Below are 23,724 nucleotides of genomic sequence, written 5' to 3' on the forward strand. Positions count from 1 at the left end.
TATATATATATATATATATATATATATATATATATATATATATATATATACATAAATATGTTGTGTTTATGCAAAAGGCACTGTTTATTCTTAGACATAATGTCAGGGTAAGGATATATATTTACTCAAAATTTGCACAATGTCATAACAACAATTACAAACACGAGCTGCTTCTTGGTTTATTAATCTCCTCTTTTGAGCATGCTTTTAGGAGAGAGCATGCTTTTAAATGTTTTGGTCTTCAACCTCATGCTATCAGGGTTTCTGATGGTCTAGTAAACAGGGAAGTTGAAGGTGTCAGATTAGAAGGCTTATGACAAGAATAGTCGAGAGAAATCTTGAAGGAATGGGATAAATACAACTTCAGAATCTTCCTATAGATTGTTTAAAATGGAAGAAAATTAATAACAAGCCAGTCGATTTATAATAAAAATATGCATTGACTTTCTACATTTGGAGTGTGTGTTTTGCACTGTCATAATGTGGCAGAGTCAAAGTAAACACAAGGCAAGGTGACATCCTCAGGAAGCCCAGAGTGGAGCTGGGGATACAGCTCAGTGGCAAAGCACTTGCCTAGAAGCCCAGAGTTGAGTAGCAGAGAAAATCTGCACATACACACATGCATAAGCACACCCACACATAACCAACAATCACTTTAATGATATAACTAGTGCTTTTATGGTGCCATAAACGACGGGTGTTGGGGGAAAAGACAATAACCAAGTATATATTTATTCAACTCAGCAGTTAAAGGGAATGAGCTGCTCTAGATGATCAGGGTTAAAGCTCACATGCATAATGTGGAGTCACAAATCTAGATGGGGAGATACATATAGAGAGATTCATATCACACAGGTAATTAAAAACACACAAACACTGTTCATCGCCCTGGAAACATAGATATGTATGTGAATGCCAAAAAAAAGTGTTCTGGAAAGGTATAAACAGATTTATGAACTGGGCTTAGGGTAGACTGGTCAAGGAGATATACCTCTGCTCTATTTTTCTTAATTGAACACAAAGAACAGGAATTACAAAAAAAAAAAATGTTAACAGTGATCCACTCTGGGTGGTAGGAACCCAGATTTTCTCCTGACCTCAGGTTTTCCATGATTTCTAAGTTCACCTTAACAGACACTACAAAAATCATGGGGCCCCAATTGAAAAGCAGTTTCTCACTTGCAGTATAGACAGACACCGAAAGACATCTGCTGCCACATGAACAGATGCCACATCTGTTTGGCCGCCCCAGTCATCTTGTTTGTGTCTGTGGGAGGTATTCCCGATATGATCACACTTCACCCAATCTAGATGGTTCCATAGCTTGGAGCTCGGGTGGCTCCCCTGACATATGCCCTGATAGATCTGCCCTTTCCCCAGAGGTGCCACCCAGCAGTGTCTCTGCCATGGCAGGGATGCAGCATTTATCTAAGTCCTATCCCATGACCCAGCCTCTGACATAAAGCTGGGTCCACTTGAGCACAGAATTCCTAATTGGTTTGAAATTCACATTTGTCTTTCAGTCATCTTCCCAGGCTTGGGATCCAAAACTCATGGGTCTTGTTCCTGAAATTCCACAGAGAAATAGGTCTTTGGGAGCCAGGAAAGTTGTCCCATGCTTATAATATGTGATATCAGCCCTTGTGTTCAGGTCCCTTTCCCTGAAACCATGTCCCCTTCACAGTGAGATTTTTATCTTAAGTCAATTTGCATTTATTCAAAATCAGAGACAGGTCTGAAACCAGAAACTATTTAAGCATCGAAATCAGAGCAGCTGCAGATTAATCAAATGTTGGGAAAGTTTTAAAAACAAAACAACAACAAAAAAAAGAAAACCAACTTATATTTATCTTCTTGTGTTTCCTTTTCTCCAGGTCTGCGGTTTCCCTCCCGTCGGCTGAACTGCGTGGTGCCAAGTTCCACATGTGATCGAATGACGAAGAAGGTCAGATGCCAGGCTTGAGTTGGCTGTTTGCAAATTTGTGATTTTGACACTCTTGTACATTACAGGAACTGTCTTCCGATTGGTGGCATTGCTGCTTTCGTTATGTACCATAGTGAACTCTGTAGGTATTTGGGAGAAACAGAAAACATCAAATGACCTGGAAAAATAAAAGCATTAGAGAAAAGGAAGGGTAGCAATTCACTGAGGGAAAGAATAATCATAGTACAGTGGAAAAAACACTGTAGTATGATTTTTCACTTGTTTTTTCAACAACCGTCCTCTCCTATGGATCTATTCCCTCATTCCATCACGGAATGCTAAAACAAACAAACAAAAACCATAAGAATTAGATGAGCCATTTGGTGAGAGCAAGTCGGAGAGGGCTAAGCCCCTGTGCAGCGCTGTTCTACTTTCTCTGCTGATAAATCCTCTGACTTCTCTTTTCGTCTTGAGGTGCGCATTAACATCAGGCAGCCGGCTGGAACTCTGGGTTATAATTTGGAGCCCAAGTTTGTTTTCATTATTAGAACAACACAGTTTCAGTTTGTCTCTGCATTTAAGGTTGTGTCAGCACTTTCCTTTCTGTGTTTATTATTTTTAGCAGTTTAAAAGCTCACCATGAAAAAAAAAATGGCTTTCTGGCAGGAGGGTAACATCCAGGCTTGGCCAGGGCCTGGTGGAGTCTATAGAAATGCTCACTGGCTGCCGGAGTCGGCTCTTTTGAATGCTGTCTTTGTGCCTCCCCTCACACATGGCCTCTGGCCTATTGTCTAGGCGCCTCGGTTGGACTGGTGCTATCTGATTGTAACCAGTACTAATATTACAGTGCTTGGTGCCCAGGCTCTCCCTCGGGGGGGGCGGGGGGGGGGGCCTGTCTGGCTGCCTCTGTCTTCCAACCCTTCCAACCCTCCCTGGAGGGGACCAGTCACAGTTCTCATATCAGAAAACACGAATGGTGATTTATGGAACATTCTGGAAAAGGGGTCATTAAGAGTCTTTGAGACCCGTGGTTCTCATATATAGGAGAGTTCCACTCCTCAACCCCTTCTTCATCCCACCCCCAATCAAGGTGACTTCTGTGGTCCTCCACCCCCACCAGGAAACCCAGGGCACCTCAGAATAGCTGCACACATATTTGCAGGGCAGTTCCCTTAATTTACAGATGAGGAAACTAAGGAGAGTTTTCTATAGATGCTCAAAACATGAGGCATTAGGTCCAAAAGAGTTCACAGCCTACTAATCAATTTTACTTAGTTCTAGAAAAGGCATAACCAATTAATGGTGATAGCAATCAAAACAGTGGTTACCTTGGGAGGGAAAAGGGGATTGATGGATAAGAAGCACAGGGGAATTTTCTGGAATGATGGAAATGTATATCTTTATACAAGTGTGGGTTGGATGTCGTTTATCAAGACCCATCTGTTCATTTTAATCTATGTAAATTATACTTCCATTAACAATAAAAACAAAGAGGGAACAAAAAGCAAAAAATAAATTAGACATTTAGTTAATGGAAATATTGTCTCCAGAAATTGACTGTGATCAACTTTCTTAAAGCTATTTGGGCTATTTATTGAATCGGGTCTAAGATCATTATATAAAATTTCTGAAAATCAGAGACTATGCTGTTGTTCTTCCAGTATTTTCTTTGTCCAATAATCACAAAAACAGGGGAAAATTTTTTTCTCAGATAATTTCACACAATGAATCACTGAATACGCTTTGGAGTCTCCCGACCTGTAACGTGGTTCAGGTGTGCTCCATGGGAGTTTGGGGAGTGGAGTTTTGGGAGTTTGGGGAGTCCTGATTACAACACTTGATTCCACAGCCACAGAAGCCAAAGTTCCAGGATCCTTACAGAGGCACCATTTTCAAGATGGGGTCCTCTGAGTTTTAGTGACTCTGTGACTTTTTTCTCCGCTGCAAAGAGTGCTTTGGGGTGAGGACAATTTTATTGGTTTAGATATTGGTGCCTCTCTATCAAATCCTATCTATATAAAGGGATCCACAAGTAAACACATGTGACATATATTACACATATTACATTTCCATTCTGGTTTATATTATTTCCTTAGTCAGCCAAATGATATGGAATGATAAAACTTTAAGAATTAGGCTTTCTCCTTCTAATCCATGCAGATAGACATGTACATTAGTCAGCTTTTCGTTGCTGTGCCACAAATACCCAACAAGAACAACTTAGAGGAGGCAAAGTTTATTTTGAACTTATAGGTTTCAAGGTTCAGTCCATGGTCCACCAACTCCATCACTCCAGGCCCAAGGTGAGCCAGAGCCACATGGCAGAAGCAAGTGGCAGAGGAAGCCGCTCACCTCATGGTAGCCAGGAATCAGAGAGAAGGAGGAGCTGGAGTCACAAGACATTATCCCTAAGGGCGTGCCCCCTGACACCCACTTCCTCCTGTCATGCCCCACCCGTGTACGGTTACCACCCAGTGCAGTAGTCCTTCCAAATTATTAGCCCATAAAATGACTTAGTCCATTTATTAGGTCGTGATGCACATAATCTAATCATTTCACCTCTAAACAGTTCTCCATTGACACAGGAGCTGTGTAGGGACACCTCACATCCAAACCATCACAGTGTGAGTCCAGGCCTGGCACCATTAGGACAATTCTGCAGGATCATGTTGATCCTGAGTGAGCCTCAGAGTGATGGATAGTCTTAGTGCCAACTACACCTCCCCCAAAAGAAAAATCCCTTCTCAGCCTCTTTCCAGAACTTTGAAATAATCAGAAATATCGTGAATAAGAGCAAAGATCAAAATATGCTCAGTGCCTTCTGGAGGTGCTGAGTGTATAAATGGTGATGGGTGGCTTCCATCCAATGCCACACTGATCATTGCCAGAGAAATGAGATGCCGTAGTGGGACCAGGTCCCTGGATTGAATGTTGTCCAGTAATCTCTGTTTCACAGATATAAACCTCGTTTTGGTCATGCTTTCCTTTGACACGTACTATTAATAATGCTCCAGAAATTCTTCCTCATGTTTTAATTTGCTCCTACACATCTGAGTGTTTTTTCAGTGAACTATAAAATGTAATATTCTTCTCATGTGTCTTACCAGAGTAGAACTTCTGGTGTCTGGGGATAAAAGACAGGCCTTCACTGAAACCTTAGAAAATGGGCCATCTTGGATTCATTGTGCTCTGGGCAAGTATCAAGTACCATCAAATAGTTGCCCTTCGACCTATCTCCTTGCTATAAGGGGTTTGACTCTCTCTAACAAGCACCTTCCATCTCCCTGAAAAACTTCGAACCGACCTTATTTAAATTCTCCCATTTATTCTAGAAGCCAGGCAATAAAATGGAAGATGATTATTTTGGTTGAAATTCAGCTAAGGATAGAGAGCAGGGCAGAGGAGACTCAGAAGCCAACCCTCCCTTTCAGTGCCTGTTGAGGCTGGCAGAGCAAAGAAACTGGTTTTTGAAAAGGAAATGGTGACATTGGTAGGAAGTAGCAAGAAAGAGTCATATGGAGCCAGAGCAGGAAGGATTTGAAGGTACTCAAATATTCCAGCCTTTGAGGCTGTTACTTTTCTTCAGAAAAGACAAACTGTCTACTGCTTGAGCGATTTCCCAACGAAAAGCCAAAGCCTTGCTCACCCCCAACACAGATCTACATGAACACAAGTTTAATTCCCTAATGAAGCGATGGCAGAACTGACTCATCTGCTAAAATGATTTTTTTTTCCAATAATCAGGACATTTTTAACCCACACATACCATGTTTTGCCTGCATGTGACACAAATTTCCTAATCAAATCAAATTTAATTTAGCAAGAATTTTCTCCAACCAGTTTATTTTAATGTGCATAAGAGCAGAAATGAAATTACCTTACCTAATATAAGAATTTGAGCAGAACTTCCTTTTTTTTTTTTAAATTCCATTTGAAAGGACGTGTTTCACGTCATTGGGAATCAACTTAACCAAATGGAAAATACCAAGGCAGTAATTGTCTTCTCCATTCCAGTGACTGTGGGCAAGAGGTCCTCCTGGAGCCAGTGTTCTCAAAATGTCTTTTTCCTCTCTCTCTCTCTCTCTCTCTCTCTCTCTCTTTCTTTCTTTCTTTCTTTCTTCTTGTGTATAATGCAACATGTGTAGTCAGATTTCAGCGATTCCTGAGCGTGGGAATGAGGGTAAAATGGCAATAATTAAGGTTCAACTTATTGACATTTTTCCCACTGATGTTTATAAGAAGCAACTGGGAAGGGCTTTTCACAAGTGGGATAATATCCTGGTTTGAGTTTTATCTCCTTTTCCTGTCTCCTGTTTTCTCTATTGGTACCATTGAGTTAGTAACAGTTTTAAAAAATTAAAAAAAAAAAATCTGTCTGGCGGAAAAATAGCAAACACTTTGATGTGCATATCATTTTTATTCTCAGTTTCTGGGCAGGAAAACTGAGGGAGAAATGAAGCAATGAATGGCTAAATCTTCATTGTGTTGGGTGTTAGCTGAGATCAGCCCATCTATAAGCCACCATTTGTAGAAAGAGGAGCAGTAGATTAAAACAAATCAACATATCATATATATTAGGAAAATAGCTAAATTTATGAAGAGAATAAATATTAGAGCCTTCCATAATAGAAAACCATAAACAATGACTTAAACACACACAAAGTTCTCTTTTCTGTCCAGATCAAGAGGCATGATTCTATGATCATCCAGCACTCAGACTTCTTTCTTGCTGAATTGCTGAATTGCTTAGTCTTGGCACATGGCTTAATTCTCAAGGTTCCTTTTTGGATCAAGATAGTTGCTGGAGTTCTAGCCCTTGCATATAAGTTCTAGGCAAAAATAAAAAATAAAAAACATGGAGAACAGGGAGATAAAAAGTACCCATTATCAGCTATGTGTTTCTACTGTAGAGGACCTTTTTAGAATTCTCTCTCACAATTTCTACCTATTATCTCGTTGGTTGACTCTATGATACAAGAGAAGCTGGAAAATGCTACTGAGTACCTTTCCACCCAGGATGAAAGTGGAATCTGGTTAGGAAGAAACGTGGAGGCACTTAGTGGGCCTGGCAGTTACTGGAGGCAGCGTCTGATATGGAGAAGATCAAGGTGATGCTGTAGAAGGACAGATCTTATCTGAAGATTGGTAGTCCCAAAATCTGTAGATAGACTTACTTTCTAGCCAGGTGCATGCTGGATAAAAAAAAGTGGGGGAAGGAGCAATAAAAGGTAGGTTTGAGGACTCCACTTCATGGTGAGAAGCTTTGTATTATTAGTAAAGTGGTATCAGGGACAGGACACAATAAATGTATGTGATAGAATTAGTGAAGAATGAAGTGACCATGGAGAAATGTGTTCACCAATTAGCTGTTCAATTTAAAACTATGTTTAAACATGTATATATTCAAGCACATGCGTGTGGTTGCGGGGATATGCATGTTCATACACATATGCATGTACATGGAGGGCACCCCAGAACAGACATCAACTAAGCTTCTAGGGGAGGGGATAGGAATAAGCAAAAAAAAATAAAATGTTGTATTGTGTTTTTCTATGCAGAAAATTGTCAGGAGTTAATGGTGCAGTCCGTCAGCCATGTCTAAGTAATGCCTCAATAAACACACACATACATCGAAAGCAACATAAAACTTTCCTAGGTCTCCATACCACTAAAAGCAATGATCTTCAGACTTTAACATCCAAAATAATCACCTGAGAGAAGGAAGCAAAACAGAAAAGAGGCAAAATTACAGACTTTTAAAGGAAATAGAAGGAAGAGGAATTGTGATGATAACTACAAAATCATCATAAGGAGCCAAGCGGGAAGACGTGGGAAAGTCAGGATGGGGGAGGAACCAGCTGTTAAGTTTCTAGGTTTTTTCCTTTCTACTTTCTTTCCTTCCTTCTTCCTTCCTTCCTTCCTTCCTTCCTTCCTTCCTTCCTTCCTTCCTTCCTTCCTTCCTTCCTTCCTTCCTTCCTTCCTTCCTTCCTTCCTCCCTTCCTTCCCTTTTAGGAGAAATAGATTCAGGAGTTTGATCATTATATTTTCATAAATTTTTAATTACAGGCTCCCAAGTAGCAAAAAAAAAAAAAATAACCCCAAATAATCATCATATCCCTTCAGTTAAGCCAGAGGGCAGCAGGTAATGTCTTGTCATTTACAGCTGACAAAAAGCAGGTCTATCTTTGATTTTCACAGGATGGAGCCAGAGCCCCCAACACAATTATTTGTAGATTCCCTGTGTCCAGAGCTCATGACATATCTGTATAAGCCCACACCCCAAGTGTGCATGATCCACAGGACCGGGCAAAATTGACCAAGTTGGTCAGTGCAAACTGTCAGTTCTGCGTGTTTGACATCCTTGGCTAAAAGGCAAAAATGATTTTTCATTTTAGCTTTTGTCATCAGCTACAAATGGAATAATTGGATTTCTGATTTTAACCCCATCTGATTGCATTTTGCAAAACTAATGTGAGTTCTGTGTTTTTCCACCCAGTGTTAGAGGGGGGCAGGTTTGGTTGGTTGCCTTGGCTGCCTGCTACTTCAGGTGGCTTCCTATTTAGCTTGCTGAGGCAAGTGTTGTGATTTCTTCTGTAACATCCTGCACAGGTCTCTCATTAAAAATAAATGCCTATACACTTACGTATTAAAAGTATAAAGACAAGGATGGGAAAAATACACACCAACTGTAAAACAGTGGTTAGCTTAGTGCAGGGGATAGTGAAGATAGGTCATTAGCAATTTGATATGCTTTTACTTCTTATTGGAAGATGAAGTAAATAGAGCACATCTGAGTGGTGGGTACATGAGTGTCTATAATATTGTTTTACATACCTTTTTTTTGGTACTAGGTATTTAACCCAGGGGAAATTTACCACCCTGCTACGTCCCCAGTCTCCCCAACCCCTGTTTTAAAAACAGAGTCTCACTAAGTTGCTTAGGACTTGGTTTACTTGCTGAGGCTGACCTTAAACTTGCAATCCTCCTGTCTCAGTCTCCTGAGCTGCTGGGATTACAGGCATGTGCCACTGCATGTGGCTGTTTTATATACCCTTTAAGGATATGAGCTGTTTCATAATTTACATTTTTTTAAAAATTAAGCAAATGCCCTTCTTGGGGCTGGGGCTGTAGCTCAGTGGTAGAGCGCCTGCCTCGCACATGTGATTCAATGATTTTGATCCTTCACATAAAAATAAATAAATAAAGATATTGTGTCCATCTACAACTAAAACAAATAGTTTTTAAAAATGCTCTTCTTACAAGCAAAGTTAGCTGATTCCTTTAAATGAAATCACTGCTTTTAGTTTTGAGCAGTCAAAGATAGTGTTTCTCAAAGATAAACGTGTATTAATATCATCTAGAGTGCTTATTAAAACAGTTTCCTGGGTTCTACCCCCAAAGTTTCTGATTCAGTAGGTCTAGGGTGGGGGCTGAGAATCTGCATTTTAACAAGTTCCCCAGTGATGTAGATATTGCTAATCCATGAACTACACTTTAGGAACCACTAATCTATGATAATTTTTCATCAAGAAAAGTAGAATTTGGCTGACTGATCACTCCTCCATTCATTAAACAATTGTTTACTTTGTAACTAAGTATCGACTTCCACACTTGATCTAGACCAGGTATTTTACATAAAGATATGAGAATGACCTCTTTCTGATGGAAAGGAAGCAGAACTTCCCCCATGTAGCTGTGCAGGTTGGACACTGTGTGAATGGTGCCCCCAGTGGAACCCTGCAGCTCAGCCAGACAGGACAGTCCTGGAAGCTAAAAAAAAAAAAAAAAAATGTTTGCACAACAGTACTATGCATGCATGTGACTGTGCATGATTTTGAGAGATGAACAGAACTTCTGAGCCTGAGTATGAATTGGGAGCAGAGTCAGGAAAGGCTTCCTGGGTGATGAGAGTTCTTAATTGAGTCTGAAGAGATGAAGAGAATAAATGGGGAATAGAGAGGGAGCAGGCAGAGGAAATAACTTTTGCAAACACAGAAGCAGGATATGTAACCTGTAATCATATTGTTGAGAATTCAGGCTGGCAGGACAAGGGATGGTTGTCAAGAGTCAGATCAGAAAAGTGCTTGGATCTTGATCTGAACAGCAGTAAGGGACCATTTTTTAAAAATCTTAAATAAAATAATGATTCAATCCAGTTTTATACATTCGAGAGTCCTATGGCCAGGGCAAGACAGATGGGTTGGAGGTAAAATTGGCCACAGCCAGCCAGGTAAACTGTCTCATTAGCACCCATGCAAAATGATGAGGGCTGAGCTTACACAGTTCTGGAGAGGAAGGGATGGATTCAGTAAATGGGACAAAAGTTAGAATTGACAAAAGGGTTGATTAAACCCAAGGGCTGATTAAAAAGCAGGAAGCAAGAGAGAAGCCATCAAAGACGACTTTAAGCAATTTGTGTAATGGGTGTATGTTGGCGCTAGTCTCTGATCTTGGGAAGGACAAGAGGAGACCTAAGGGCTGGAACAGGCGCTGGAGAATGAGACTAGCTTTGCACATGCAGAGTTTGAGGTATTTCTGGAACATTCATGTGGAGGCATCAACTGCTTACAGATAAATCCTGACCTGGAGACTTCAACTTGGACAATACCCAGTTATTAATCGCTTATATATCATTATAAATAATGCTGCAGTAGAGAGACATAAATGTCACCTTAATTTCTGATCATTTCCATAAGACGTATGGAAATTTCTAAAATAAAGGCTATTAGAAAATATAATCAAATTATTCAACAAAAGTTCATGTCATTTTCCTCTTGCTTTATTTAGCAGCTTAGAAGAGCATTCCTCTCCCTTCAGCTTTAGCCACAATCTCTCGTCTTCACACATTGGATACCACAGAGAAAGGTTTCTTTCCTGTGTGCATTTCTGATGACTGTCCATCACGTGTTTCTCTTTACCCAAGGATTATCTGTGCCCATTTTCTATGGGACATTGACTTTCTAAATTGATTTTCATAACTTTTTTTTCTCTGCTACATTCATTATGTCTACTATCTCTTTCCCACCTTATTCTTTGAAAATATGTTTTTCCAATTTCTTATTTGTCTTTGCTCAAGCAGTAGGTGACTCTTCTCTCTACCTGGAATGTTCTCAGGTACCCTCCATGGTACCTATTCGCTCCCTCCTCCTCTTGCAAGTTTTGATTCACATTGTATCCTCTCATCGAGGTCTTCTTCCCTGACCACCCTATTTAATACTTCAACATTCCATCAAGCACAGCCCTTGGCAAACCTGATCCCCTTCATTCCTCTACCTTTCTTTTCCCCATATAACACTTTTTACCTTTTCATGTACAAGATGTTTATTCTGTTGTCACAGTCTTTATTTTTTTAGAACAGGTCTCTTTATGTTGCCCTGGCTGGTGAAGGCTCAAGTAGCCCCCCTGCCTCAGCCTCCCCAGTAGCAGGAACTATTGGCACGCATCACCACAGCCAACCTTGTTATCAATATCTGTCTACTATAATATAGCCCCTTTGATAACAGGGATGTGGGAGACCATCTTGTTTCCAGGGACATCTCAAGCACCTAGAATTATGCCTAATATGTGGTAGGTGCTCAGTACATGTCTGTTGAATGAAGGGAGTGTTTTTACATTCTTATCCATTGTCCTAGAATTTCAAAATTTAATCTATATAAATGTATCAGTTTTTCCTTTGTGATTCCTTTCATTGTTTTATACTTAAATAATCCATTTAGAAATCGGTTAAATATTCAGCTATACTTTAAGTTTCTTTTTTAGGTTTTCTTAAAATAGTTACTCTTCGAGTTATATGGTATTTATTAAAATATATAGTATGAGACTTAACTAGATATTTTCTCCCAAATTGTTCATATCTTCTCATTTTTTAAAATTGGTCTAATTCCGCAATTAATTTATGAGGCTACTTTCTAAACATCCTACATTAAATTTACACAGAAGGATCTAATTAGAACCTGTCTAGTCTGTTTCATTATCTCTGATGACTGTTTTAAAACACTTTCCATTAGCATTTGCCAACAGTCTTGCAGAAAGTCTCTGGTTGCACTAGGAGCAAAATTCAGATTTCTGAAGTCTTAAAGGAACCCATTAGAAGCAGGGGAATGAGGAATAGTCCCCTTGCATTTACTTAGATAAAAAAATAAATAAATTTTTTTATTTTATCCAAAAATGTTCAACTCTTTCACAAATGATCTAAGTACCCAGCTTATGTTAAACACACATCTTTGCCTTTGTTGAGGCCTGTGTTGTGCTGACTGATTTCCTGATGCTCTCCATGGCAAAGATTTGAGAGGACCACACTAATGATCAGAAAGCTTTGACTTGAAATGTGAGGAGACCATGCCAAAGCCAACAATTTCTGGTTTGTGACTGTGCTTCCTGTTAATAATAAGTAGAGCAGCTCGTTACCAGCTCCCTTTGGGAAAACATGTTGTCATATAAATATTTATTAAGATTTTTACTATGCAAAACTCTGTGCCAATAGGAAGTGCAAAAAGTACAACCAGTTATACTACCCTGAAGGAACTTCACATTAATTTAGTGGATCAAGATACATATACACATAAAAAGATGAATAACAGTTCAAGTTTTTCATTGTTAGTTGTGTTTTGGGCAATTCAAAGTGAATGGAGCGGATACAACGTATTCAAGATGTTAAGAAGAGAAAGAGATGGTAGTGGATTGAAGTGATCTATGAAACCTTTACTGAGGGGATTAGACTCTGTATCAAATCTAGAAAATAAGAAGAATTTGACTTTTATAGAAGGAAAGAAAGGGTGATTAACACAAAATCCTATTCATAGCATTTAGCAGTCATTTTATTTTCCATGTTGTTATTTGCTGCTGTTGTAGGCCATGGGTGCCTTATTTCTTGACTTTTGCTGTCTTATTCTTTAAAACATGTCTGAAGAGTTTTTATTCCTACTTTGAACATTTGACATCATAGCATAGCTTCAGAGTCAAAATTAACCAGTGAGGAAAATCTAGCAGTCGTGATCAGATTTAAAAAGATCATCCAAAGACCCTGAGACGGCTCTCTGCCCCTTTAAAACTATTTACAACTACATGAGGGTGGCCCAACCACTTCTCTTTTTTTTCAGTTCTGTTTTTCTTCCTTTGAGAAGAAGCATTTCATGTGGTAGGTGTATCATGCCAACCACTAGTGATGGATGCTAACAGAGGGCAGATGGCAGCGATGAGCTTACCACCATGTTTTGGCAAACTTAACCTTTATCTCTCAATGAATTTTTTGTGAGAGTGATTAATAAATAGCAATTCATCTTAAAACACATATTTGGCAAAGCCCCAGAGAAAACATAGTCACAAACCATTCTCTTACACTGCTTCTTACTATTAGATGATAGACAGTCAGAAGTAGGAGATAAATCCAGTCTGAAGAGACAGGACCTTACTACATGGGCCCTGCTAAAATGATCCATTTCAGTCACTTTATCCAGATGTCCCCATTTAATCCAAAACACTATCACACATATTTTTTATCTCCCTTTTAATTTTAAATAGTATAAGACACATTTTGCAGTAAAATAGACACAACATCGGAATATGCTTATTGAAAGTATTCACCTATTTTGATTTTCTGGTGACCAGGATTAAGAAATAGACAACCAACATGTTATATGGACCTTTAGTTTTCTGTGTTAAGTTTGGCCTCGCTGGTTCTTTTCTATATGAGATCTGTGGGCTATGAGTGATGGCCATTTTTATTTTGTATGTTATTAATGAAAAGCTACTGTTTCCCCACTAAAAGTAGAAGTGGAAGGAGTCAACACACATTTTCTACATGTGTGTATTATTTCACAATAAAAGAGGTTGGAGCAGAAGAAGCAATGATGACAAGATGGGCAAATGACATCTCCAAGAACTAGCAACAGAATTTCTCTACGAAAGGGAACCGTGTGTGTTAATGATTGGATTGATGTGCTTGGAGGTCAAAGGATACATCTCCGAGGTTCTGAGTGAACATGAGACTCTTTTGCTAGAAGCAAGGGAGGTTTGGGTTATTACTTCAGAGAGAGGAAGGAGGGAGAAAGGAAGAAAGGAAGGAAAGGTAGGAAGGGGAAAGGGAAGGAGAAAGACAAAGCCTCAGAGAAAACACAGAAGGCTGCAAAGTGACTCCTAGTCCTGACCCCTTCAGATCTGCAGTAAGGAAGCTCAGAAGGTTACTACATCTGTTATAGAAAGGATGCACCTTTGACCACAGTCAGTGTGGGGTAAACCAGGCAAATCAAGTGCCCACAGGGGTGGTATCCAAGATGGCTGGGAGGATCACAGAAATCTTTCAGAAGTGGGGTCCAGGCCAGAGTGGAATGGGGGTCTTTATCACCAGATGTAGCATCTTCTGTGGTTTGGAGCAGTGCCTCTCAAGGTTTTTGTTTTGTTTTGTACCGAGGATTGAACTCAAGAGCACTCAAACACTGAACCACATCCCCAGCCCTTTCTTGTATTTTATTTAGAGATGGGATCTTGCTGAGTTACTTAAGGCCTCACTAAGTTGCTGAGGCTGGATTTGAACTCGGGATCCTCCTGCCTCAGCCTCCCAAGCCACTGGGATTATAAGCATGCACCACTGTGCCTGGCCTTCTCAAATGTTAATGCTCATACAAGCCACCAGAGAATCGTGTTAAAGATGCTAATTCTTAACCAGGAAGTTTAGGGTAGGGCCTATATAATGCTTTTATTTCCCCCAAATTTTAGACTGTATAAGGGGACAGCCTGTGTTAGGGCTCAGAGGCCAACACGACCAGCCAGAAATGGTTCCAGCCTGCCTCTGCATTGTATTTTATAGGTGTCTCTATTGTGGTCATCTTCTTTTGTAAGTACACTGCTGGGTGCCTGTCTTTCCCACTCAGCTGAGCCTTGGTAAAGCCACCTGTATTATTCATCTTCTTGCCCCTCAACCCCTAACTGCCAACACCTGCCACAGTGTTTGGTGCCAACAAACCTCTATTCATTTGGTGCAAATCATCTTCATAGGCAAGAGTCATATATTGAAAAAATCACATAAAAGCTTCACTTGACTTCCACTTGGTATACCTTATCTTTTTTTTTTAGAATTCAGTGCTAATTAAGTTAGATAATATGTCCAATGATTTGAGTATCAGTATCAAATACATGACTACAGACATATTTACTTAGAATTGAAAAATAATTGGTGTGATGGAAGGATCTATAAATGTTTGTATTTATCATAATACATGAAGTTTTCCCCCTATAATTAGCTATGGATTGAAAGAGATAAGTACTACTTTTAGTAAACCTTACAGGGAATCATTATAGTATTTTCAGGACAAATAAATTAGGCAGTAAATACTTATTTAGCAAAATCCTTCCATTTGAAAATAGCTGCTTTATGTAGCAAGTGACTGAATAAACTTAGGATCCATTTCATACCCAACATTATCCCAGAGCAAGCTCAGATGTGAAGGGGGCTCTTTTGTGCAGATCCTGTGGAAAACAAGTATCTAGATGGACATTGGAAACAACTGGTAGATAACAAGGTACTATTACAAGATCTAAATGGTTTGGGGGTAAGCTCTCAGACTTAATTTCTAAATCTTCCTATTTAGTTACATTTCTGAGACTTCCAGAGTCTTCTAGCAGAGATCCTGGGGAGCATCTGCACCAGTTTATGCTAACTATCAGTGTTTCTGATCACATAGAATCAGAGACTCCTGGAGATGAAAGGGTCCTTAGAGATCTCCTTCACTAGTCACTCCAAGTGTTTTTAGTAGCCAGTAACATTGGTACCACCTGGAGCTTATAGAAATGCAGAATCTCAGGACATACCTCAGTCTGGTATATCAGAACCTGCACTTACAAGATCTCCAGGTGAATTTATGCACAGTAACATTGGAGATTCCTAAGCCAGTACTCAATGCCCCTGTGCCCCACAGAGATTTTTTGCATTATGTCCTTGTTGTTGCTGCCCTAAGAATCTTCAAAAACACAACAGTCAATAACAGAGCTACTGTCTTGCTTGGCTTGGGGGGCAGTTGCCATTTTAAAGGATAGAAATGCCACTCCCAGGAAGCAAAAAAAGAGAAGAGGTGTTTAGGAGCTCTGGTTGCCTAAAGTGTGTTAGAACAAGTCAATTCATTGAGGAAACCATGAGGGTAATTTCTCTGTGGGCCACTTGTCTGACATCACTACTTGGAAACTCTGGACACTAGTAGGCCTACTTTTTTAAATTTGTGGAGAGCAAAGAGTGGAGTAATGGAAGACAAGTGGGCAAGAATGTAATGCTCATGAGAAAAAAAATCACCTGTAGCTGAATTCACTCTAGAGTTCTGTACCTGTACCAATCTGGGACTGACCGTTTACTAGCACTCAGTCTTTGCCACTTGCAAGAGGTGGCAGGATGTTGGGGAGGGGAGATGGAGCTAAAGGCTTTGATCTTTTCTGCAAAAGATTGAGATACAGGACTATGTAATAAAATGAGCATGAGGCTGTACCCTCGTATTGTTCAGCCACAGGAGAGACTCCTATAACCAACTCCTGTAACAAGAAATGACTTTCAGTAGAATGTTCCAGGTGAGTCAGAATCTTGATAATAACGACGAAAAAAAAAAAAGTGCTCATGATAATATTCCTGTGCTCCTGGGCAAGTATCCCCTGAAGCAATCAGCTTTTTGTTCAAAGGGAAGAGCTCAAGAGAGATTGGTATGCCCCAAGACCTCAGACCCAAAGACAGTTTAGAGCTTCTGGAGGTCCCTAAAAGAAAAGAAGAAAGACTTTAGACACTTAATTGCCCCTATTCAGGGTCATCAAATAGAGGTGGGGGAAGCTGGGCATGGCTCAAGGCAAATATAATAAACTGGATGTTGATTTGTTTCAGGGGAAAAGAAACTATGCTTAACTCTTACCTACTTTTCCTAGGGACTTTTTAAAAATTATTCTTTTCTTCATTTGAACCTATGGAAACATAGTTTTGGAAAGGTAAATGGGCTTAAGCTTTCACTACTGGCTCATTTTCCTGGATAAAGTAATTAAGGAAACAAAGTGAAATTTATACCTTTATTATTGTTTCCCTCCAAATCAATATCTTATAAAAGTTGATTTTTTTCCCTCCAAATTCTTCTCCAGTTTCTTCCTTTATAAACTTGCTTAAAAATGTATTCAGAATAGTAATTTTTATGGACATCTGAGAATATTTTTCTTGGCTACATACTATAACTCAGTGCTGTCCACTAACTACATAATATGAGCCACAAATTCAAGTCACAAAATGTAATATTCAAGTTTATAGTAACCACCTTAACAAAGAAAAGCAAGTTTAAAACTACATTTTATGTAACTCCATTTCCAAAGTACCATTACAGCAAGCAATCAGTATACAAATTTTTAATATTTTGCATTTCTCACATCAATCCTTCAAGATCTGGTATTGTACACTTATAACATATCTCACTTCAAACTAGCCATGTGTCAAGTGTTCAATCACCATATAGTGGCTTATGGCATAGCTCTGACACCAAGACAGTTGTTCCCAATGTTTTGTCCTCAGGATCCTTTAGGGGAATCTGATGAAAACTGTGGACTCTCCTCCCAGAAAAAAAAAATCCACATTCATGTACAACCCTACATAGTTGGTTTTTTTTTGGGGGGGGGGGTGGTGCGGGGTGTTGTGAAGTTCTAGAAGTCCATCTTGGGCTCAAATCATCCCAAACTGCCATAAGTTTATCACCTGTCCCCCATTTTTTTTAAATGACCATTTTGATTTACATAAATTATTTAAAATGAAAACTGTATATGATTTGTATAAAAGACAAATGACATTTTCCCCAATCGAAAGACATTCAGTATAAGGCACAGTCCTGCACCCAAAGATTTGTCCTTCCTCAAATGCTGTAACATTCAGTTGAGAAACACTGAAAGAGCAAAGGGAATTCTCCAGGTCCCCATGTAGTAGGTCAGGTGCAACCTGGTTGGGGGCCCAAGCCCTGTTTGATGATAAGAAGAGTGTTTTCCTGGAGTATCATTCCTTGAGCAGGTATGGTAAACACAGGTAGGCTTTAAGGATCTGAGGTTTCTAATCCTCTCTGATTTTTACATTTCTGCAAAGCTTTTCAGAAAGACTTTATTACCCCCTTCTGTTTTATTATGCTTACACTCCTCAGATCATTCTAACTTTATTCAATTATTAAATGAGGTTTTTTTTTTTTTTTTTGGTGGGGGTTACTAGGGATTGAACCCAGGGATGCTCTACTACTGAGCCTCATTCCCAATCCTTTTTATTTTTATTTTTTATTTTGAGACAGAGTCTTGCTAGGTTAATGAGTCTGGTCCCAAACTTGCAATCCTTCTATCTCAGCTTCCCAAGTTGCTGAGATTATAGGCCTGCTCCACCATGCCTGGCATCAATTATTAAATGAGTTTTAAAGAGGTGTTGCCTCAAAGAGATGACTTGATTCAAGGTGTATGACTCTGAGAGGGCCTCTGTTGCTAAAATCCCATAAGAGTTCAGTTGAGATGTTCACCCATTCCAGAAAGGCAGTTATATTACAGGTCTGACCACCTGGGCAGGGGCATCCCTGCCCCGAATTGTTTGAGTGTGTTGAGTTAACCATAATGCTCTGCTCCACAGCCACACCTGTCCAGCTATGATGGTTTTCGGGTTTTGTTCAGTGATCAACTTTTTCTTTGAGCCAAAGGAGGGTGCATACAACCCATTCTCTGAGTTTTATCTGAATGATGAGGTATTTTGACCCTTCTGCTCATCTAGACTCCTGTTGATCTATCTCATACGAACTTTTTAGAGCCATATTACCTGCACATACTAAAGTACTTAAGGCCCATATGCCCAATAGCCACACTAGAAGAAGTTATAAAACATTTCCAGCCTCCCCCAAGTTTCCTTCAGGCCCCTGTCTTCACCTCCCCCTCAACACCCAGGAGTTACCTGTTATGACTTTCATCATCATTAATCCATTTGAGGTTTTTTTATTTGGGGGTTGGTTTGTTTTTATTTCATTTTTTTTCTGTTTATTGCCTGTTCTGGAACTTCTTACATGTCATATTACTTAATACACACTCTTCTGCATTTGATACTTTTTGCTCAGTGTAACATCAGTGAGATTCATCTATGTTGTTCCAACTCTCAGTATTTCATTACTTTTTCTTGCTGAGTAGTACTGATTATATGGATACACCACAGTTTATTTATTCTTCAATTGAATAATAGAAAACTGAGTTATTTCCAATTTGGGACTGACTTTGAGGGGTCATAGGCATTTCTCTTGGTCTTTTACTTAAGGGTAGATTTTGTAGATTGTGGGTTAAGTTTCCAAACAGTTTTCCAAAGTAATCATACAAACTTAAACTGCCACCCATGGTGTACAGCGGCTCCACGTCCTCCCCAACCCTTGGCACTGCCAGTCTTTTTACCCGTAGTCATTCTGCTCGCTGTATAGTGACAGCCCACTGTAGCTTAAAAGTGCATTCTCACCTAAGACAAGTGAGTTAGCTCATAACTAAATATTGTAGTTCATCAACTTTTTAAATTCTTGACTCAGAGTACTACATGTCAATAGTTACTAACCCTTTTAAGGAATTCTAACTATTTCTCTTCCTGAGAGTCATGATGCCTAATTGTATGCTCATCCTAGTTTTGTCAAATGAAAACACTTCTCAGCCACACTCAAGTGTGGAATCCCCAGGTTGCTCAAGGCAGAACTGGCATTGCTACCTCAGTCTCCTTGCACTGAGCTTTTCCCCACAGACACAAGGCAATATGCCTGTTCAATCACATCCACTGAGCATTTATTGAGCACCTACTTTGTTCCAGGTACCGTACAGGGAACTAAGGAAGCAACAGAGAACTAGAAATAGTCTTCTCATTCTTTAAAGGCTCACAGCCTGGTGAGGGGGACAACATGTGAGCATGCCAGCCAGGCACAGTGGTGCATGCCTGTAAACCCAGTAGCTCAGGAGGCTGAGACAGGTGGATCACGAGTTCAAAGCCAGTCTCAGCAACGGCGAGGCGCTAAGCAACTCAGTGAGACCCTGTCTCTAATACAAAATTGGGCTGAGGATGTGGCTCAGTGGTTGAGTGCCCCTGAGTTCAATCCCTAGTACCCAAAATAAATTAATAAATAAAATTGAAAAAAAAATGAGCATACCATTGTCATGCAGATTAAGTGCTTAGAGAAATGTGCATGTTCTTGGGCCTTTGGGGCCCAGAGCAAAGGTCCTTGAGGAGAGCAAGGAGACCCTTCCCAGAGGAGTGTCAACCAAGTGAGGGTCACAGGAAAGAGGGGGAGGACATGCCAGGAGCCAGCTACCCTGCCTGGGCTTTTCTAAGATTGCTGGGCATCTGGAGCCTTAAGCACATGCAAGAGGAAACTTGCAAAAGATGTCACCAGGATGTGAAACCCACACGGGGCCAGTCATGGAGATGTACTGAGGTCAAACTGTATTTTGCAGAATTTCAGCCCAGAGAATCTCCTTTTCGGTTTACTTACAAGCAGGCTGTTCTTTGACTGTTGTCTCTGACCCCTGAGTTTTAACTTCTATGCATCTTTTTAGGTTATAGAGCATGTTAGGCTTCTTTCAAGCTTCTTTTATGGATATAAACACATTTTCTATTAGACTGGTTGGAGCCAATGTGTACTTTCCCATATATGGTGTGTAAGAATTGTAGTTTCTTAACTAGGAGCTTTCCGGGCCCAGCACCCTGGCCCACCCAGCAGGTCTGAGTGTGGCATAGGTCCCCTCTTAGCTTTCTTGTAAGTTTTTCCATTGGCGTTAGCTTTTTCCCTTTGGATTAGAGCAGTAAGACAGATGCATATTCCTAATAAAGGACCTGCTCATCTAAATCAAGCCAGTCCTGATAGTTTCTAGGACTTTCTCCCTCAAGCACAACAGAGGCAGCCTTGGGGTATCAAAATTACTTCCCTTTTATTCAACACACTTTTACATGAGTCTCTTTCCATTTTCCAGGCAGCTTTCTAACTACATAACACAGAGCAACTCATTTAGTTCTTGTGACCTCCTCTCCGGTGGACAATGTTATTTCCATTTTACCGATGAGGAAACTGAGGCACTAAGAGGTTAAGTAACTTTCCCAAACCACAGATGAGATTTGAACCTCACATGCATGCTTATAAATATTATTCTGTGCTGCCTTTTTTTATTTTTTAAAATACATGTCAAATATCTAGGAGAAACTCAGAGAAAGTTTATTCAGCAAACATTGAGCAACTGCCTGGTGGGGGGAGGGGTGAGTCAGCAACATTTTTTGCCTCAGGAATTCTTAACCTATTTGGGGAGACAGATGAAAACAAATGATGTTTCTAATGCAATGTTAACCAGAGGAGGAAAGTAACATTTTTCCTGAGAAAGTAAAGGAAGGACTTAGGTATAAAAGTCAAGTTCCCTACCCTTCAGGAAATGGAGCAAGCAGAAGCAGCACTTCTCAGATCTATAATAAGGCAAAGCTAGTTTGGGAGGTGTCACTGTGCCTGCAGGTGCAAGATGCTGAGGTACACTGTGGAGAATGTGCAGGTGATAGAACTGGTGGCAGGATAGCAGTGGGCGCTGGATTAGGGATCTTGTACAATAGAATGAAGAGTAGGTCATTATCTTGTACCCCGTGGAAAGTCTGTTGAGTAGATAAACCACTTTCTACAAAAGACCCAACCTGCATAATCTCAGAGAGAGGATGAAAACTAGAAGTGCAGGACATTTAGCATCTAGGAGCATCTGATGGGCTGATAGTAAAATAAAGAGTCTGAATTAAAACAGATGGGGGGGTGGACAAGGAAACAGGTAGGGAGGGCAAGAGGGAGAGAAGTAGGAATAAAATGTGCAAGGAAGGAGAGAACAGTCTACCAAAAGGAAGGAAAGAAGGATGGAGGGATGGAGGGAAGAAAAGAGGCGGGCAAAAAGAATGGAAAAGATAAGAGAATAATATATGTCCCTACCTTAAAAAATATCTTATGGTGAAATATTACTGGCCCAACACCTAGATGCTTCAGGCTTTCTGAAGAATTCGCTCAGCCAGATTTTGTTTTGGTAATCCAGCAGCAGTTATTTTCAAGGCATTGCCATAGCCCACTGAGATGACTTCTATCTGAAGATAATTTGTCAAGTTTATGTAAGACTTCATTTAGGGGGCATTGCCTTGGCATGCAAACAAGCTTCCAGACCTTACACACCAGCAGAAACATGTTCTCTGAAGAGTGCAATAAAGCAAATGAAATTCATTGTCAGGCACCCACCCCCTACCTCGGAACAAACAAGGGGCATTTCCAGAAAACTGCTTTGTTGGTGTTTAAACAAAACACACACCTGAAATTCATCCTCTCAGTTATCAATCCTGAATCTTAATGGCTTCAAACCCAAGGAAACGTTAAACATGTGGGGATCATGAATTCTTATTTCAAGCCAAATGATTGTTTCCCTCTTCACCAGTTATAAGCAGCGTAATTAGTGAAATGAACTCTCTCTCTCTCTCTCCCTCCCCCCCCCTCTGGGCAGTTATTATTATCAGGCTCAGGGGGGCCTTGAGCTGGAGCTGGGCGGAGAGTGCGTGCTCTGATCATGCTGTAGACGTGGGTAAGGTAGCGTGTCAGGTGTTAGCTATCCAGGCAGCCTGCTGATGTTAAAGGAGTCTCGTTTCACCCCGGGGCTTGGGTTACCTGAGTCTTGCTCCTTGTCCTGCTGTACTCTGGCTTCCCCAGAGCAGGCAGGGAGGCATGGTGTGGAGTCCCCAGCCTGAGAGCAGCCTGGAGCTGTGAACTGTTTGTCTGGGAGGTGCATTATGTGGCCAAATCTGTGCAGCCACGACGCCAGCCCAGCGTCGGTCAACATGGGCATCTGAGATGGATTTCAAGAGCGTGTAATTGGGGTAGCTCAGCCCCATACGTGCAGGACTTGGCTTTGGTTCCAAGCAGTTTATTTGCTTAGAAACACTTCATTCTGTCTCACTGGTACATTGGATAGAAGAAGTTCGTGGCCAGGGTATGGAGATGTCCACAGATCTTCGGAGCCCCAGAACAGCAAGGTAAGTGTCAAGCCATACCTGTGACATTCTCGGTTTCCTGTAGACCAAGCCTGTCCATATTCAGGGCATGGGCTTTAATGGTCCACTCCTCTTGAAATTCTGAGGGTGGGGTGATGCACACATACTTGTCTGGTCATTCTTTTGTGTCTTGAAGTCACAAAGAGATGTCACTCCTTGATTTTGAAGCATTTTTCTGGGAGACAAGGATAATAAAGGGATATAGCATAGATGTTAATACTGTATTTTCTAAACTTTAAAAAAAATTAAGGAGATGCATAAAAGGAAAATTCATGGTCTCCCTATTCTGAAGTAAGATATTGAAAGAATATATGAAGAGAAAATTGCAGTCTGTACCTCGGGCCATACTTTGAGGGACATTCAGGACCTCCAGTGCTATCCTTGAGGAAACCACTGGAATGTTTCGCAGAATAGTTCCAAAGAAGCTGAGAGTTTAGAGATGTTTCATGTCACACAGAAAGGTGGAAAGAACTGGAAATGTTTGTCCTGGAGAAGACAAGACTGCAGGAGTAGCAGCAGCTATTCCCGAGGATGGGAAAGACTGAACTAGACTAGGAAACATGTGTCCTGTCATCCTGGGGAAAAGGGTTTCATGTTTGGGGAAGGGCTAGGGGGAAACGGATCCCTTGACAATTTGATAAATTTTTAAATAGAGACCCACTCTTCCAAAAATGCATGTATTATAAGTGCAAAACTGGCACTTCATATAAGGATTTCATGAGCCCTGGAAAGTCTATACAGAACCCCTGTCCTGGACGGT

The 23,724-nt window shown here is 40.4% G+C and overlaps 1 protein-coding gene across 2 annotated transcripts in view; it reads left to right on the top strand.

The window, feature by feature from the left end:
- Positions 1–23,724, top strand: part of Thrb (thyroid hormone receptor beta) — a 252,437-nt gene that overhangs the window by 22,350 nt on the left and 206,363 nt on the right. Inside the window, exon 2 of one of the 2 annotated variants that reach the window (XM_048795051.1) lies at positions 1,875–1,945. The gene's annotated coding sequence lies outside the window, so the exon portion shown is untranslated. Of the gene's footprint in view, positions 1–1,868; positions 1,946–23,724 lie in introns of those variants that run through there. The other variant, XM_015489562.2, reaches the window with a different exon arrangement.

This window comes from Marmota marmota, unplaced genomic scaffold, assembly GCF_001458135.2.
Source record: "Marmota marmota marmota unplaced genomic scaffold, marMar, whole genome shotgun sequence".
Lineage (NCBI taxonomy): Eukaryota > Metazoa > Chordata > Mammalia > Rodentia > Sciuridae > Marmota > Marmota marmota.